Source organism: Hirundo rustica, chromosome 23 (genome assembly GCF_015227805.2).
Source record: "Hirundo rustica isolate bHirRus1 chromosome 23, bHirRus1.pri.v3, whole genome shotgun sequence".
NCBI lineage: Eukaryota > Metazoa > Chordata > Aves > Passeriformes > Hirundinidae > Hirundo > Hirundo rustica.
This window is the reverse complement of record NC_053472.1, coordinates 4,059,549-4,078,029: the sequence shown is the minus strand read 5'-3', so window position 1 is coordinate 4,078,029 and position 18,481 is coordinate 4,059,549. Positions and strand designations below refer to the sequence as shown.

Here is an 18,481-nt window from a genome sequence, read left to right as displayed (position 1 = left end):
CATAATATTGTGAGCCCAAGTCCCCCCCCTCCCCGTCCCCAGTGCACGAGTGCTGCTAAAGAGCCCTTCAGGTGACAGCAGGCAGGGCCACAAAAGTGTCACCGACAGGATCCAGGGACCTGCTCGTTCCCACAGATGCTGCAGTGCCTCGCGTTCATCCAGAGATTACCGCTGGGGAAATAGGAAAAGGCAGCAGCTACCCAGAATAACAGCCAGAGGCAAATGAAGGCGCTTCAGACGTGCGAATGGAGACAGCTGGGAGGCCTGGCAGGATGGGTAACCCCTCTCTCTGCCTTTAAAATATCATTTCAGGGGCTGTTTGCTCAGTTCTTTCCACCCCCTGCAGCTGAAGGCTCCCGAGCCCTGAGCAGCAAAGTGGGAAGTGAGCGGTGCCAGGGATGGAGAGGTCTTTCCCTTCCCCTGGGCTCTTTGTGCAGGGGAATTTTGGTGGCTTTTTGTCCTTAAAATCCCCACTGATAATTTTGCCGCTGGAGAAAAGTCAGGGTGGCTCACGAATGCTCTGCTGTGGCCACTGGGTCCAGCAGGACCTTCTTGTGCCACTTTGAGCTGCTCACCTTTAGAGTTCTGAGCCCTTTGGGCACCTGAGGCTGGGATAAATTCCAGTTTATGGCCAGCCCAGGACACTGGGGATGGAGAAGAGCTCATCAGGAGGAGCTCCTGACCAAATTAACACGGGACAACAGGGCAGGAGGGCTGGACAGACATCCAGGGCAGGGAAGGCTCCAGCCTTTCACCTCTGCCTGAGCAAAACAAAACATACCACAGGGGATGGAGGTGAATGATCACACAGTCCCTTTGCCCATCCCATAACTACTCAAGGCTTTTTATTTCTATTTTTACACATGTACAAGGCACCAAAAGTACAACCTAGGGGTGATTTACTCAACCAGGGGGGGATTTACTCAACCAGGGGGGGATTTACTCCACCAGGGGCTGTTTTACTCAACCAGGGGCTGTTTTACTAAGCTCAGCATCAACAAAGAGCAAAAAAAATCTTTGAAAGCCATGGGAATTAACTGCCTCCAATTAATGCCATCCTCTGAGCTGAAGCGTTGTGTTATTTTTGAGGACAGGTTCCTAAATCTCTTTTCTCAAATGGCTGTTTTCAGGAATTCACAAGCACCCTACTTTAAACCATAAAATAACTGCAAAACAGCTTAATTGTCAATTAGCTGGGGCTTTTTGCCTTATTTTTTCTTAATAAGAATATAAATTATATCCTAACTATTATGTTGTATCCATATCTGCTCTTCTGGTTATAGCTGAGCTGTTTATCAGAGCAAAGGAGGAGATATTCAAGTTGATGAAGAGCAAATTCTGCTTTTTCGGCCCCTTCTCCAACTTTCAAACCAGGCTGTGCTAGTCTATAAATAAATCAACAAGGCTAATTCTTAATTCTGAAGAACGTGGAAGATCCAGAGCCAGGGGGAACCAGAAGAGCATGAGAAGACATTGTTAAGGGGCAGGGAGGATATCTGTGGTACTCAGGAGCTTCTGCTCCGATCAGCCCCATCCCTGAGCTCACGGCACTCAGCAAACTCAATAAAATCACAAGAAATTCCTTCATCATTTCGGTTCAGTGCCGAGTGCATTACCCGAGCTCAGGGGATGGGCTGAGGCATTCCTGGAGCTGCTCCCGCAGCCCAGACCAGAATGGGACTCAGCTCTCCAGGAAAACTCGGTAGGAAATGAAAGCTGTTGACCTGCCAGTGCCTTTCCTGGCACAGCTCAGGCTGGGAGCAGCCGGGCAGAGCACGGGATCGCTCTGCTGACAGGAATTACCCGGAGCCTGGGGAAGTTTTACAATGCTCAGGTTGCCAAAGGGGGCTCAGTTTGTGCCCATTGAGGGGCTGAGTTCTGCCAGCAGCTTCTTGCTTAGAGAGGGGAAAACCCCGCTGTCAGTAAGTGGAGGTAGGATAATCCACGTGTTGGGAAGAGTTTGACCCAAAAATCCTTTGGAGCTCCCTGAAAAACTCCCAGCAGTTAAATCAGCTTCCAGTCCAGGATCCAGCCCAGCATTCTCATCGTGAGCTTTCTCCACAAACTATTTCCTTCTGTTTAAACATCCCAGCTTAAATTGTACCTGACAGAGATCCTGACAGGAATTTCCTCATCTGTGTTTCTGGTTTGCATGCGCTGCTGGTGTCTGTCAGTCTTTTCCTAAGGCCAGAATCGCTTCCCAAGATTAGGGCTTCACTGAAATCCGTGCAGAAATCACCAGGAACAGACTCACAACTTCCAGTAATTCCACAATTTTCCATAAAATCATACATTCCTTTGCAACCACAGTAATATCCCCGTTCTAGAGCCTGTGGTGGAGCATCCCACTGCACCGAACTGACGTTACAACAGGGGATGAAGCAGCAAGAGATGAGAATTTGGGTTATTGTTTCTATTCCTCTTGTAAAAAACCCAGTGAGCATCATAACCAATGCCCATCTTTTGGATGGATTAGTTCATGATGATGTCTGAAGTCACCTCCTCTTAAAGTCAGCCTGGAATGTCACAGAAATGAAATTATTTTAGTAGTTCATGAGGTTTTTATCTCCCAGTGTGCAGCCTGGGGCATTTTTTGGTTTTGGTTTGTCACAGCTGCTTTGTCCAGCTGTCCCAAGACCTCCAGAGTTAAACCAACAGTTCCTTCCAGGAACTGAGCTGCAGGCTCCAAGTCTCAGAGCCAAGACAGAGCCAGTTCTTCTGGGATTTGAGCACTCCAGTGATGCATGGAATCATTAAGATTGGGAAAAAACCCCTCCAAGATCCTCAAGTCCAACCTGTGACCCATCCCCACCAGAGCCCTTCCTTGGAGACCTCCAGAGATGGGGACTCCAAACCTTCCTGGGCAGCTCCTTCCAATATTTAACAACCTTTCCATGGGGAATTCCTCCTGCTGTCCAAGCTGAGCCTCCCCTGGCCCAGCCTGAGGCCGCTCCCTCTCCTCCCGTCCCTGTTCCCTGGGATAAGATCCCAATTTCCCCCCTCCTGTCAGGAGTTGTGCAGAGCCACAAGGTTCCCCCTGAGCCTCCTTTTCTCCAGGCTCAGCCCCTTCCCAGCTCCCTCAGCCCCTTCCCAGCTCCGTTCCCTGCCCTGGACACGCTCCAGCCCCTCCAGGTCCTGTTTGCAGTGAGGGTCACAGCACTCAAGGTGTGACCTCACAGAGGGACAGTGCCCTCCCTGCTCAGCCCTGCTCCATGGAGACAGCTAATTAACCTGGCATAATTAACCCCTGCACCCACACCAGCCCTGCTCCGAGCATCCCAAGCAGCCCATTTCACTCCCAGCTTGTTCTCCCCCCTCAGAGCCCCCCAGCCAGTGCAGCTGAGTTCAGGGGTCACACCCAGCTCAGCAGGCAGCAAAGGTGGTCCCTAGGGAGGCTGGGGGGGGAGACAGGCCACAAATCCCTGGTTTTGTGCAGGGAAGGGCAGGACACAGCCCAGCAGCACTGCCAGGAGAAGGGAACACACATCAGGCACGTCCCACAGGCTGCTGAACTCACACGGAGCTCCTGTGACTCCAGCTGGGCCCTCCACGCCAGCACAGACACGAGCATTGGTGAGGCTGTGGCTGAATCAGAGAGCAAATGTTTATTTGTATGGGTAGATAGGCATCGATTAGATAGATAAGTAGATGTATTGGAAGTAGATGTATTGGATAGATACATTTAAACAATTAAAATATATGGTATTATGTATAGTGAACGCATATTTTTTTTTTACAAATCAGCACAGCCAGCCCACATATGATCTGTACATCGAGGGAAAGCTCAGCCTGGGATTCTGTTTCGAATTAAAAGCGGCCCTGCTGCAATTAATCACAGCCTGGTTGATGAAGCACGCACTGAAAGGACAACACGAGTTCTGGGAAGCTCAGCCTGTCATCTGCAGCCACAACAAGTTTGGTTTAAACCTCAGGACAAGGAGGGCTTTTCACCCAGCCCCTGGTCTGAGCTGCTTTGAACACCGTCCCCAAACCAGATGGCCCAGAAGGTCCCAAAAAATCATTTACAAAAGTCCAGATTTCTCTATCACAAAATGAAACAACACCCATCCAACACTGGCTTGGAACACTAAACTCTCACTACTTTTATTTACCATGATTTTATTAATTACTGGATTCAGCTGTAAACTGGATTGCCTACTTCCTTCCCTCTAATTCCTTCCATTCTCTGTCTCCTCATTCCGTTTTCCCCTTTACACCCACGGCACCTACAAAAGTTGAGTCACCCCTGGAAAGTTCACAAAGCTCTGGGATCATCCTCAATCACGTGAGATGACACACAAGTATTCGTGCTTCTTCCAGCGATTTTGAAAACTTCAGCAGAACTGAACTCTTTCTCCATTTCTTTGCAAGGAAAAAACCTCTCCCAGGGTTTAACTGACTGAGCTGCTAGAGTTTTCAAGAGAAAAATGTCTTAGTGAAAAACTCCTCATCAGCTTTTACTTTAAATTAAGGGCTTAGATTTTATCTGAGACTGAATCCACTGCTAAACACTGGCAAATCTTTTTCTCCTTGCTCCCAGCTTCTACAGTTGTAAAATAAAAATTAAATATATATATATATAAAATAAAAACCTTATAAATATATTCTAAGGGCAGCTCTTACAATGGAGAAATGTTCCATGATCCTGACCTGTTTCCTAAAGCCTCACAGGGGTGATATTTGCACCGTGGAATTCTCCCAGAAAGCCAAATCTGAGGGTTTTTGCACCAAGGAGCAGAGGCTGAAGAGCCAAGATTGAGTTGTCTGATTTCTACGAGTCACAGATTAAGGACAAAAAGATGACAGGTGACAATGTCATCTCATTTTGGGATTCCTGCTTCCCCAACACTGTGTGTGGAAAGAGAGCAATAATCCCACCGGCTAAAAAATAAAAATGCGCAGAAGACACTTCCTGTAGCTCCAGAGGTGGGGATTTTAGTGGGAATGGCTAAAATAGATCAGCGAAGAGAAAGTTTGGGCAAGTTTCTTCCTGAAGGAGCCCCAAACCTACAGCTTGTCCTATAGGATCAGTACCAGAGATTTTTTGAGACATTTAGGGTTTGGTAGAACATTTCTGCCACCTGATATGCTTATATCCATATCACTATTATTATTATTACTACTATTACTATTATTATCATATGTTACCCAATAATTCAAAGAGGGGACTCAAGCAGGAACTAAAAAGAAAAAAAAAAATAATCCTACTAGAAGATAATTAATGCAAATAGAAAAATGCATATTTATCAAACAATCAGCAGTGTGACATTGGCAGATTTCAGGACCATTTAATAAAGTAATACTCTCCAAGGAGGAAAAAAGAGATTAATGTAATCAGTTCTGTGATTCCACCCAAGGTTCTGAGCCAAACTAAGTGAGAAAGAACCTCAGGAGGTCTCTGGTGCAACTTCCTGGGATCCAACCAAAGCATTTTGGGTTTTATCCTGTTCCTCATGCACCCTCTTGTCTTCCAGCAAGAAAGAATCCTCCACTGGTGTCCATGAAATCACTGAAAGGTGGGAAAGAACCTTCAAAACCATCTGATTCCAGGGTCACCTCCCTCCAGACCAGTTGCTCTGGGTAATCACCACTACCATTTGATTTTCCCCCCCATTCCTGAATTTTAAGACCAGCTGGGTGGGGGGGTTGTTTTGGGGGTTTTTTTGTTTTGTTTTTTGTTTTTGTTTTCCTGAGCTGCAGATTGCACCCCTGAATATTTTTTTTAAAAAAAATCTCCCATTATTTATATAGAATTCAAAAAGGCATCCCAAGAATAACTAAAATCCCTTGACATGATGCCTGAACTCAAGCTTATTTCACGACAAAACCAGAAATGAGGAGAAAGAACCACGGTTACAGTGAAAATACCACCCAGCCCCTTCAGAGGTGGCTCATCTCTCCACAGCCCTGACAAAAACACGGATATTTCGGAAGAATAAATCGTTTCATGGGGTCAGTACTGAAGGAGGGAGGTTTTAGGAGGGATTTGCACGTTGAGAAGGTGATGACTTGGCAGAAACCTGGCAGGATTTTCTGTGCACAGGCAGGAATATCAACCAGAGATGGAAATCAGGGGGGTTATCAACAGCAGAACAGAGGCTGGGGTAAACTCTGGAAGAAGAAGAACATGACTGGCAACTGGTTTACTGCTCTGAAATCCACACTGGCACATTCCTGAGGGGCCTGGGTCCCACCTGTGCTCAGAGTTACCTCAGCCAATCCTACCCAGAATTTTATTTGTAGCTTCTCCATCTCACTCCTGTGTGGTTTTGCCACATAGAACGGGATGAAGCTGGACAAGAAAACGAAAAGCTGTGAAGGGTGGGAAAACTGCCAAGAGTGCAGAGCTCGTTTTGACTTTGATAAAGACCTGGAAAGGGCTCTTAACCCTAGAGAAATCAGGGAATGGTTTGGGTGGGAAGGAACCTTAAAGCTCAACCCATGGGCAGGGACAGCTTCCACCATCCCAGGCTGCTCCAAGCCCCAGTGTCCAACCTGGCCTTGGGCACTGCCAGAGATCCAGGGGCAGCCACAGCTGCTCTGGGCACCCTGTGCCAGGGGCTGCCCACCCTCCCAGCCAGGAATTCCTTCCCAAAATCCCATCCAAAACTCTCTAAATGCCTCCGAGTCCCGCAGCAACCGAAAAGGCAACCAGGCTCTCAAAGGTGACACCAGATATGGGTGTCCCTTCTCAAATCATGGACAAAAAAAAAAAAAAAAAAAAAAAAAAAAAAAAAAAAAAGTTGGAAAACCAAAAGAATGGGTGGAAACACAATCTGTGAAATTCCCTTTGTAAACCTGTAGCTCACGCCCAGGCTGAGTCCTTCGTAGTCAAAGCAAGTGGAAAGAAAACAAAGCAATGCCCACAATGACAGTTTTCAGGACATGCCCAACATTTCCACACCGACCCCCCTGGCTCAGGAAAAGGCATTCCTGTCAACAAAAGTGAGGATTCCGTGCACAGCTTGCTGAAAGCAATAGAGTGCATTGCAGGTGTGTAAGTACAACTGAAGTTGTGCCACAAATCGTTTTCCCACCCAAATCACCTTGTGGCAAAGGGAAATCATGTTCTGAAATGTGAATTAAGACAGATTTGAGCCCATGAGGCACTTCTGACACAACACCAAACAGAGCAATTGACCCGAGCTGGAAAGAAACAACAACCATTAAAAAAACCTCCTGTTTCTCTTCCTTGCCAATATTGTCACAGGGAAGTTTTCTGCTGTGCTCACTTAGAGAGTTCTGGTTTGGTTGAGCTCTGGCACGTGTTCTGAGGAAGGAGGAGTGAAATCTGCCAGCACAAAGCTGTCTGAACTCAGAGAAGTCCAGCCCCAGCAGGACAGATCCCTGACATTGCCACGCAGGAGCTCCACCTGCCTCACCCCCTGTACCTGAAGCACCCAGCTGAAGCTGTGATGGTTTCCATCAGGCCAGAGGCTGTCCCTGCACACCCCCTGCGTTCAGAACCTTGCCAGCACTCAGAGTTAACCACAGAACTGCCCTGATCTCCAGAAAACCAACATCACCTCTCCCATGAGGAGAGTAATTGCCTGTCTTTCACTGCACACTTCTCCCACAGCTTCCCCTGCCTGAATGAGTCTCTCCAAGCAGGCTTTTCCCAGTGGAAGATAAAAAGTTCCCTCATGCCTTATTTCAGACTCCTGCACTTTTAAAGCACATCTCCTTTCTACCTGCCAAGCTCTGCTGCTATCAAGGGATAAACTCCATGAGCAAGAAGAAGGAAAGCAGCCACAATCCCCTGGGAAGATGCTGCCCATGGCATGCAGAGCCTGCTGGACACAAAATCCATGGCAGTGGTTCAGTTCTGGTTTGCAAATCCCCAAATCCTGAAAAGGCAGAGGGTTGCCCGATCAGTGATTGAAAGTGATAACACGAAATGGATTTGGGATTAGCAAGAGGCTTGTAATCCAAGGGTTCAGCTTTTCCCGACACAACTCTCTGGAGTAGCTCTTGTTGCATTTTTGGTCTCTATAAACCCTCCACAAGTGTGCAGTGGTCCACTGGCCACTGGCAGGGGACAAGAACCCCGATTAATGCACCAAATTCTCATCAGATATTAATGAAGCGATAATGAAGATATTAATGACACAATTTCTGCGTGTGAGAACTTGTAAGGACTCACCAGTGCAGCTCCAAGCAGGGGAAGTGCAGAAAGCCTGAAGTTCCAGGTGTGATGGAGCCTCTGGAGAGGTGAGATCTTCTCCTTGTGCCTTGGACAGGTCTTTCCTGGAGATTTCTGGCCCTGACTCCCAGCTCCAGAAGAATCCAGGTGATCCTTCCTCTTTTCCAAGAGCAATTCCCACTGAAGTTACTCCTATGAGGGGGGGAAAGAGATATATTTATTTCTTTGTAGAACAGAACTGTGTTTCTCACTGAAATCCCACAAGAAAGAGTGAAATAAGTGCCTGGGACTTGAGCTGACACCACACTGGGCACTTCAACCTCAGATTACAGAAGAGAATCTGGGGCAAAAAAGACATTTTTACATTCTCATATTAAACACAACGTGAACACGAGTTGTTTTGGTTAATGAGGAGATGAAATAAGTTTAAAAAATTAAACAAGGGGGTGTTTTCCCTTCTCCACCTGAAACAGATCAGACTGGAACATTTCTCCCCCTGAATCACCCTTTTTACAGCAAAATTCACCTGTGGGGTCAAATGTTTGTGCCTTTGCTCTGAAAAAAAACCCTTTTTTCCCTCCCTGGCAAACCTGACACCTCAGCCAGCACCACCACATTCCTCTGCCACTCTGGAGCGCCCAGACACACCAAATCCCACCTCAGCTCTAAGATTTCCCTACCCAGACCTACCTAAAGAGAACACCTCGAGTAATTGAAATATTTATTCCTAGATTTGGAAGGTCAGGACGGAGGAGGAGGAGGAGGAGGGAGGGGTGGGACTCGGGGTTGGCACCTGTGTGGTGGAGTCACTCGGTGGGCATCTCCCCCCCAGGAGTGCAGGACCAGAGCTGTGCATGCAGAAAGCTCTGCCAGATAAACCCCCAGCCTCGAAAGGCAAAGAAATGAGCCAGGCCTGATCCTGATTCATCAGTATTCAGCCGTGGATTCAGCGGGACGCGCGGAATTTACACTGGAATAAGGAAAAATCAGGATTAGGCACCATCTGTCTCAGAGAGTGAAGCGACCAGAGCTGCTCTGCACGTTTGAATCCTCTTCCCCCATTTCTTTAATCTCTTGCGCATTCCAGGTTTTCCATTCAGCTCCGGTGACAAAAGATTTTACAAAATGACAGTCCAGATTGAGAGAACAGAAATTACAACCTCTGACAAAAGAGATGCCAAACTTTTTTATCAACGATAAGTGCTCCTTCCACGCAGACCCTGGGCTGCAATGGTAAATATAAGGCAGATGTCGAATGGAAATTAAACATTGTGCTCCCAGGGTGGCCTCGGCTGCATTCAGAGCTTGATTTAAAACAAGGCCAGGGTTCTTTCATCATTTCTTGAAAAAAAAAAGAGAAACACCCCCCCCAAAAAAAAAAGTTTCAAACATAAAGATATTCCAAACAGGCGCATACTTGACCTAGAACTTGGCGGTGCGGGACAATAAATGAGTGTAAAAAGCACCAGCACGGGGGAGGAAAGGCAAAGCGAGTTGTCTGCAGGATGGGCTGGGAGAATTTTGGTCCCCAAGTCTCTTTTATTTCAGCATCCTGAGAGTTAAGAGGGAATCCAGGTGAAACATCTCGGGCCCCTTTCCAAATTCCCACCAAAACCTCCCGTTTGGGAGGCTCGGCCAACTCGATATTCTGCAGTAGAACCAAAACCCTGCCCAAGGAGCCAGCAGTTGGAGGAGCATTTCTCTGCGAGCTTCTCTAAGATTTAAACCATATTTACATCCCTGCAAGCACTCTGGTATCATTAGACAGGATAAAATAGCACGAGAGGTTTGCCACGGCTCAGATATTCGGCCTCGAGCAGCGCGGATTGGAACGGTCCGCGGCGTTTGCTTTCCATCATTTCTGGTCATACAACAGCTCAGCCAAAAGAACATAATAGCAGGCTTGTAAAAATTAAACCCCCGGACTGTCAAATATCCTGTACACTGAGGGCAGTGAGGATAAATTTAAGGACTGAAAGGATGATGCTCAAATTTACAGAAAGAGTTAAAAGCACAAACCAAATTGCATTTGCTTCTCTTTCACTTTGTTATTTCTTTTTTTTTTTAATAAGGCAAGTAAAAAAAAAAAAAAAAAAAAAAAAGAGAGTGAAATGAGTAAAATATTTACAGCTTGAACACATAAATATGTTTGCACTCTTCTGGGCAGCCCCCTTTTTAGAAATAATTTTCTCCTCTCAGCAATTCCATCTCAAACGCAGTAAAACAAACAAAAAAAACTTTCGAGGCCATGACTTTGTAACCTCCCTGAAGTTTTGAACGCAGGCAGAGCCGGCCTGTGCACACGAGACAATCAAACACATGTTTAAATGTCAAGTAAACTCCTGTCTATATTATTTTTTTCCCCTTCCACCAAAGGAAGAAATTGTGACAAGATTTTGCTTTGAATGCCCTGACAAAGCAGCACTTTCTGGCACGAGCAGGACACTCATCCCCCCTTCATCTCCCAGCACAAGATTCAATCAGCTGAAACACAAACCTCATCCTGCACTGAGAGATTTTTTTTCTTTCCCAAATAAAACCAACTTGCAAACAGCCTCCCTGGCCTTTTTAAAACCCGTTTTCAATTGCTTTAAAACATAAAATAGAGATGGATGGATGGATGGATGGATGGATGGATGGATGGATGGATGGATGGATGGATGGATGGACAGCTAGAGAAATGCTTTCAGTCATGCTTCCTCCCCCCCCACCACACACCTTTAAAATTGAAAAGCATCAGTATCCAAATAGCAACAGGAAATTTTTACCTTGTGGCTAAATAGCTCACTGTTCACTTTGCAGCTGCCTCTATTTTTTGCTGGGCAAAAAAAAAACCAAAACAAAAAAAAAAAAAACAAAAACCAAAAACCAAACAACACCAGAAAAAAAACCCAAAAAAAACCAAAACACCAATACAAAAGTCTTTCCTAAGAAAACCAAGCTTTTGACATAAGGGCAGCGCCAAACGCAAACCTACAAAGAAATTTCTTTTTTTTTTTTTTCTTTCCCCCCCCCCCCCCGTCCCGTCGTTATAATTCCTAATTTTGTGGGATGTATTGCTGGGGCTGTTTATCATAACAGTGTGCAATAAAAAGGACGACTAACTCTTGCAATTTTCTCCCTACTCCTCCCCTTGACAGGGGCCACTGATAGGGAAAGAGGCTCGGAAAAGCAGAGCAGTGAAAGGCTAAGAAACAATAGGCAACCATGGCTTTGACAATGCAGCCCTGAACCCTTTTTGCTCCCGCTGTGACACTTGCATTCAAGAGCAAGGGCGGCTGCCATCATAAGAATGGACAATGGCATGAGGAATACAAGGGAGAAAGGGGAGGGGTGGGGGGGGGATATTAAAAAAAAAAAAAAAAAAGGGGGAAATCAGATGAATTCAGAGCTAAGATGGCAGAGCTCTCACCTTTTCCGCTTTTTTTCGAGTAATCTGGATGGAGACGTCCCGCGGAGAAGAGATAAAAAAGGGTTGTGCTGAACTGTTGGATGGTTCTGAAGACTTCTGCATTTGCAAACGCATTTTAGAACTATTTGTAGGGGTATATATGCTGCATGCCATCTCTCTGTCTCTGTCTCTCTCTCCCTCCCTGTGTCTCTCTCTCTTCTGTTTTATGTCCTGCTATCTCCATCACACACCTCTAATAGTATGAAGACTTTCTGCCCGTGTAAGTAAGTGAGAGTGTGTGTGTTCCTTAATGTTTGAATCAAGACACACGTCTGCATGCATTTCTAATCTAAGGAGCCTATAGCAGTTACTACAACTATCAATTAGTCAGCAATAGCTCGAGATCCCCATGTGTCTGGGTGAACAAAGGTGAGAAACACATGCAAATAGTCCTCCAGCACCTGGGTCACGTACAGTAACTTAGCCAGCAACAAATAATTGCATCTGTTTCTGCCTTTTTTTTTTTTTTTTTTTTTCCCTCCTCCCGTGCTCCTCGCTCGTTGGGATGCAAAGTTCCAGGTTATTAATGTGGAATAGCAGCACAATTAGGCACGGCGCCGTATATTTTCAGCCCAACGACACAATAAAAGGGAATTAAGCTGAGCTGGGATGGGAATAAACGGGGGGGGACTTTGAAAGGGTTTAAAGTAAAGGATGCTCTGAGCTGTAGCAGTGCTTCCATTTATTTTTTTTTTAAATTTTTTTTTTTTTTTTTTTTTTTTTTTTTTTTGGAGCAATTGTTCCTGTGTTAAAGGATGCGAATGATGTAAGATGTATTTGGTCGTTTCATATCTGTTAGATAAGAAACTGAGTATTGCAGAGGAGACAGAGTGGATGCCTAATTTCCTGAAGTTAAGTCCATAAAGAGGGTAAGCTAAATCCGTTACTATTTTTTTTTTTTTTTATTACTAATTAAGCGACTGTTACTTCTAAGATCGTTTTAAGGGTGTTTTTTTCAGATGTTTTAGACTTTAGCCAAACAATTAAGAAGAAAGATACGGTACCTTTTACTCTCTCCTTCTTCTTAACCTCACAAAAAAATGAGCCTCACCTTTAAAAACTCTCTGAGAGAAAACGGACTAAAAAAGACCCAAAAAACCTCCTAAAGAAATATATATATATAATTTAAAAAAAAAAAAAAAGCCCTGAACAAAATCAAAAGCAATAAAATGCAAAAAAAAAAAAAGCTCCGAAATCCAGCACCACCCTGACTCCACCACAAGAAAAGACAGAGCTAGGCTGCAATCCAGAGAGCATTTCAGAGGTGACAACACAGGCTAGGGACAATGTTATTTACACAGATTTGATCAGAGCGGCCACGGGCTCCAAACTCTAATTGAATTTGCAGAAATTATCCAGCCCGCATTTCGGAGTGCGGGGAACTCCGAAAATGAAGCGGTTTCACAGAGTTTGGGGCTGAGAATAAGCATTTTTTTATTAATTTCCATCCCACCACCCCCCCCTTGCAGAATATGCTCAGAGTCCTCCAAGGCTGCACAAACTCTCTCGTTATCTCCCTTTCTCCTGATCTCAGCTTCCGTGGGAGGCTAATTAGTGACACCAAAGGCAAAATATCCTCGCTGCTTTTGGGCTCGGAGGATCTGAGTTTATTTAGCTTGAGACAGCATAAAGGAAAAAAAAAAAAAAAAAAAAATGAAATGAAATCATCTTCAATTTCAAATAACTAATGAAAGCAACCCCTCCCCAGCTCCCTCACCTTTTAGGAACAGCCAGTGGCTGGAAGGTTGGAGCTGCTAACGACACGGAAGGTGCTCAAAGATTAAAGGAGAGCTGCAGGAACAGCCCGGCTTTGCCCCGAGAAGCCCTGGGTGGGAGCATCCCAGAGCTGAGCCTGAAAATAAAGCAAAAAAAATACCCCGCTGCTCGGTGGGTGTTGTGCCTTGACCCGCCAGGCAGCTCCATTCCCAAACTTATCTGCTGGGAATTGCAGGAGAGCTGGAGATTCCCAGCGTGAGGAGCAGCACCTGCAGGCTCTGCATCCCCGGCAGGACCAGCCCCGCCGCTGGGGCAGAGGGAAAACCCTCCCCAAAATTAAAAAAAAAAAAAAACGTACAAAAAATAATCTCAACCCTCTCGCCGAACAAGGAGACCTTAAAAAAAAAAAAATCCACGTTCGGGAGGGTATTCCATGCAGATAGGCAGGGGGAGGGGGCGGGGGATGAGGACAACATTTCCCATCGATGCCGTTTATTCCTTAGTCTCAGGGAAAAAAAGAAAAAAAAAAGGCTCTTTCCCCACTTTAGTGGGAATTACTCATCTCCTTCATCGGGCCGGTCTCTGCCTGCAAATGTCCAGCTCAGGTGGGAAGGGGCATTGCTTTAGGGGGTCAGGCAGAGGGTGACCGCTCCATGCCTTTCTGGGGGTGAAAAGTGGTGAAATAACAGTAAAAAAAAATCATCATTTCTGCAGTGATCTGCCAGCTAAAGCACTCGGGCACGCAGATCCGGGGATGGGAAGGGAGCTGAGGGAGGAAGGTGGTTGAAACAGAGAGCTGCCTATTCCCAACGCTATTTTCCATCCAATTCTTCCAGCTTTTAGCTTTCTCAGCACAGCCCATCCCCATAAAATAAGCCAGCTTTCTTTAAGGATAAAAAAAAAAAAAAAGCCCCACACAGATGAATAGACAGCGCTAATCAGATGTAATGTAACGGAATACTCTTCTTCATCTAATCTGTCTGCTCTGTGTAATCTCGCTATTCTCCCAGCTCCAGCATTTGTAACAGGCATGACATTGATTCCCATCTCGGATAATGTTATTTCAGTGTTTTATTCTTAAATGAGCCTACGAGTTGGGTGGCTGCTTGGCATTCCAAACTCTTCATCAACTTCGCGCGGCGATCTGGGGGTGTAGAGAGGAGAGAGAGGAGCGGGGCTGCTCCTCTCTGCTGCTTTTGAGCGGTTGGCGCCTCCCAACCCTCAGAGGCCGGCACGAATTTTTATACAGACAAAAGGACCAGCAGAATTTAACCACGGGACTGCCCGAGATCAACAGCAAAAAGGATAAAGAAATAAAATTTAAAAAAAAACCCCACACAAATCCTAGCAAAGCTCATTTGATAAGATCTGCCTGCAGCCAGCAGCTGGGAAAAGCTGAAATCTTTACACACGGAGCTGGTGTTTTTTGGGCTTTTTTTGTTTTTCTTTTAATGTTTTCTAAAATGCAGAATTATTCCCTTAAACAAACATTTCGGCAGTGTCCACCTAGGTTTTCCCCAAAGAGAAAGGAAAGCCTGGTGCAATTTTCTGGGATGAGCAGGATTCCCAGCTAATCGGACAAATCGTTCTGCTGGGGAAATGACAGCAGTGGGGAGAACAAACAAACCCTCTCACACAAACAAATATATTTGAATGTAATAAAAATGTTGACAACTGTTATGTGATTATAGCAATTGTTTTATTCATTTAAGGCCTCACCATCAGAATAATTTAAAATTAAGTGAGAAACATCAGCCCCTTGGGTTTTGCAGAAGATATTTAATTTGGAGGAATAGTTGTGGGGTTGTCTTTTTTTTTTTTTTTTTTCCAAACATAGCTATATTCAACGTTGCAAGATAAAGCACTCTCTCTCTCTTTTTTTTTTTTTTTTTTTTCTAATTTTATTTTAAGAATAGACCCCATTTAGGATTTCACATTGTAAATCTCCCTATGTCTGAATGCTGTTACAAGGTTTGACAATGAAAGAATAATTCATGTCAGACAAAAAGAGCCCTTCAATCAGCTTCATGCAGCTTTTCTCCTGCAGGGCTATGCCAAAACGAATGTGGAATCCTGAACTGAACCATCCATCACATTTCCCGAGTCTTTCAATTAATGACACTGCAATCAGATCGATGGCGTGTAATAAGAAAAGAGCTTTGCATTTCTATACCTATTAATTCGCTGAGTAACTCCAGTGGTAAAACGTGACCAGAAAGGGAAGAGAAAAGAAAATTTCATCCTCCTGGCGAGATTTTGGGGGATGTCGAAGCCAAGCTGGACAAGGCTCGGCGTCACCCCAAGCCCTGCTCGGAGCAGAAATCACACAGGGGGTTTTTTGTTGTTTAAAGCAGCACAGTCTCTCCTACAGACAGGTCTTTTCTGCTGTTTAAGGGAGAGTTTTCCAGGGAGGCTCCTCTTTAGAGGGCCTGTTTTTCCTGCAGGCTGCTCAGGGGTGTCCCAGGGCAGGATGTGCAGCCTGGCTTTGCAGGGCCAAGGCAGTAATTAGCCACCCAATTCCCAGATCGCAACACGCGCCGAGGACGGAGCTGCCTCACGCGGCCACTGAACCTCCAACACCACGAGCTGGGGAGGGCTGAGGGCAGGCAGGACACACACACACCCCCCAAAAAAAAACAGGGATGGAATTAGGGTGACCTCACGTCGGCGAAGTGGCATAAGATATTTTGGATCAATGACAAAAGAAATGAGCGAGGCTTTGCAGAAGAGAGCTGCCAAGCACATTTCAATTCCCTTCCTGCAGGCGTTGGGGGGGATTGTTTGGAGAAGCAGAGAGCTACGGGCAAGGGAAAAGTGCAGCTCGCCAGAACACAGGCATGATTAAAAGGAGCTAATTTGCAAATTTTTCCTCTTAAAAGGTAGATTTTGAACCTTAAAATGCCCAGCTTACAAAATACCATCTCTGAGGAGTGAACCCAGACCAAGGGGCTTCACCACTGTGGAAGAAAGGAGCGATTTGGAGGAGACAGGAGTGGATCAGTGGTGGTGAGAGACAAATCTTGGCTCCAGAAAGATCCCCTTGTGTTACCCTGGACAGGAAACTGGAGGTGAAGCGTCCCCACCAACCCCAACCCTTCCTCTGGGTCGGATAATTCCTCAGCCTCCAGCACTGACAGGAATTTCAGCGGCTTTGGCTTCACCTCAAAGGAAAAGGAGCTGCAGCTGGGATAGGAGATGGGCCTGGGTCAAAACCTGCAGAAAGACCTTCTTTTGGGAGCAATAGGCTTTCAGGGAGGTTGTGTACTTTGGAAGTCTTTAGAAAAAAAGGGAAAATTAAAAAAACAAACTTTATGAGAGAAAACAAGGAATGGAACAACAGGAAACAAGGGAGGTTTTCAAGGTTCACTTCCCCAAATACCAAAGAGTGCCCTTAAAGGATCAGTTCTTTGCCTCTTGACATCTTTTTACGATCAAATTTCAGCAATTTCAAATTTCAGCTGCCTCTCCTGACAACAACAACAACAACAAAAAAAGGCAAGCAAGCTTTGTGAATGCTGCAGCTGAATGTGCCCATCCGTGCCACACACACAGGGAGCACCCAGGATGGGAACTGAAAACTCCAGGGCAACAACAGAGGAACGGGACGGTGCCCATGAGCTGACTTGCAAAATAACTGCAACTCAAGCACGGTCTGAGGTGCCCAGACAAAGAACAATAAATAAATAAATCATGTTGGAGCAGAGACAATCCCTCTGCAATAAAACAGGAGAGCTGAATGCATGCTAAAGAAAACTGAAAAAAAATGAAATGTGGGATGAGGAGGGGCAAGGCTGGAAGGGGCTTTGAATAGGAAACCAAATGCAAAATATTTATATTGCACATCACCACATCTTGTCCTCCCACTGCAGTGGGCACAAAGACACAACTGTAGGTGCGTCAGGACCCCACAATATTTTGGAGGAGCAGTTTTGGAGCTCAGGGGCAGTGTTCCCACCTCAGTGACCTCCAAGGAACGACCACACCGCCTCTCCTGGCCTACAGAAACACAACCCCAAGTGGTTTTAGCGTGTCAGCAGCCCCACACAGGGAGCTGTTTTTAATCCCAGGGGCTGGGGGGCTGTTCCTGCCATTGCACAGGATTCCCACAACTCATCCTCGCCTGGAGATCTCCAGCTCTGAGCAGTGCCCTGCCCACTGCAAGGCACAGTTTGTGCTCCACGGCTCAATGAAGTACTAATGCCCTGTCGGCAAGCAGCTCAGGCAGAGGGGACAAGAGGGTGCTGCTGCCTCCAGCCATGATTTCAGCCCTGGCTGCCTTCCAGGAGCTCACGGAGCTTCACAAGGCATGGGCAGCCCTGCTTGCATCTGCTTCCCTCTGCTGTACCTGCAGCCAGACTTGCACACTGCTATTTTCTTTTTTTTCTTTTTTTTCTCCTTTAAAATAGGTTTAGGCAAGCTTTGGGGAGGATTTTGCAGGCTCCTTCTCCTGCTCTCAAAGGAGATTGGGGAACGATCACTGCAAATGAATCTGATGAAGAGAAGGATTCTCTAACTGTTTGCCTTCTTCAGGGCTGGGGCAAAGGCGGCATTTGGGCTCGTGGTGAAGCATCTGTCTGCAAAAACTGTGGGGCCCCTGCCAGCAGAGCCAGGTACCTCCTCGTTTCAGGACAGAAAATGGGAAAAAAATCCCCATTTGGACTGCCCAAAGCCAAAAAAACCCCACCTGGACTGCCCAAAGCCAAAAAAATCCCCACCTGGACTGCCCAAAGCCAAAAAAATCCCTACCCGGACTGCCCAAAGCCAAAAAAATCCCTACCTGGACTGCCCAAAGCCAAAAAAAAATCCCTACCCGGACTGCCCAAAGCCAAAAAACTCCCCATTTGGACTGCCCAAAGCCAAAAACTCCCCACTTGGACTGCCCAAAGCCATGGCCAAAGCCAAGTTTTGGGAGCCAGCCCTTTGTCCCGTGCATTTCTGGGTATTCAGATGCCAAGGTGCAATTCCAGCATTGCAGCAGTCGTTATTCCTTTGCTTTCTTTACGCTAAAATGACACTTTCTCCATGCTCCTGGTGCTCCTGCCCGTGATTAATACAACAATTAGAGGTCAGCATTAAGGCAATCAATGCTACAAGGGCGCTGCTCCTCAGCCAGCACCTGTAAAACATCCCTCCCTGGTGTCTCCTTATCTGGGAATCCAGCCTCAGCTTTC

At 46.1% G+C, this 18,481-nt stretch overlaps 1 long non-coding RNA gene across 1 annotated transcript in view; it reads right to left on the bottom strand.

Annotated features, from left to right (window-relative positions):
- Positions 1-866: 866 nt before the first annotated feature.
- Positions 867-18,481, bottom strand: part of LOC120762645 (uncharacterized) — a 39,070-nt gene continuing 21,455 nt past the window's right edge. The window contains exons 3-4 of the long non-coding RNA XR_009208480.1: positions 8,144-8,335; positions 867-2,516 (exon numbers count right to left, since the gene is read on the bottom strand). This is a non-coding gene — a long non-coding RNA (uncharacterized LOC120762645). The remainder of the gene's footprint in view (positions 2,517-8,143; positions 8,336-18,481) is intronic.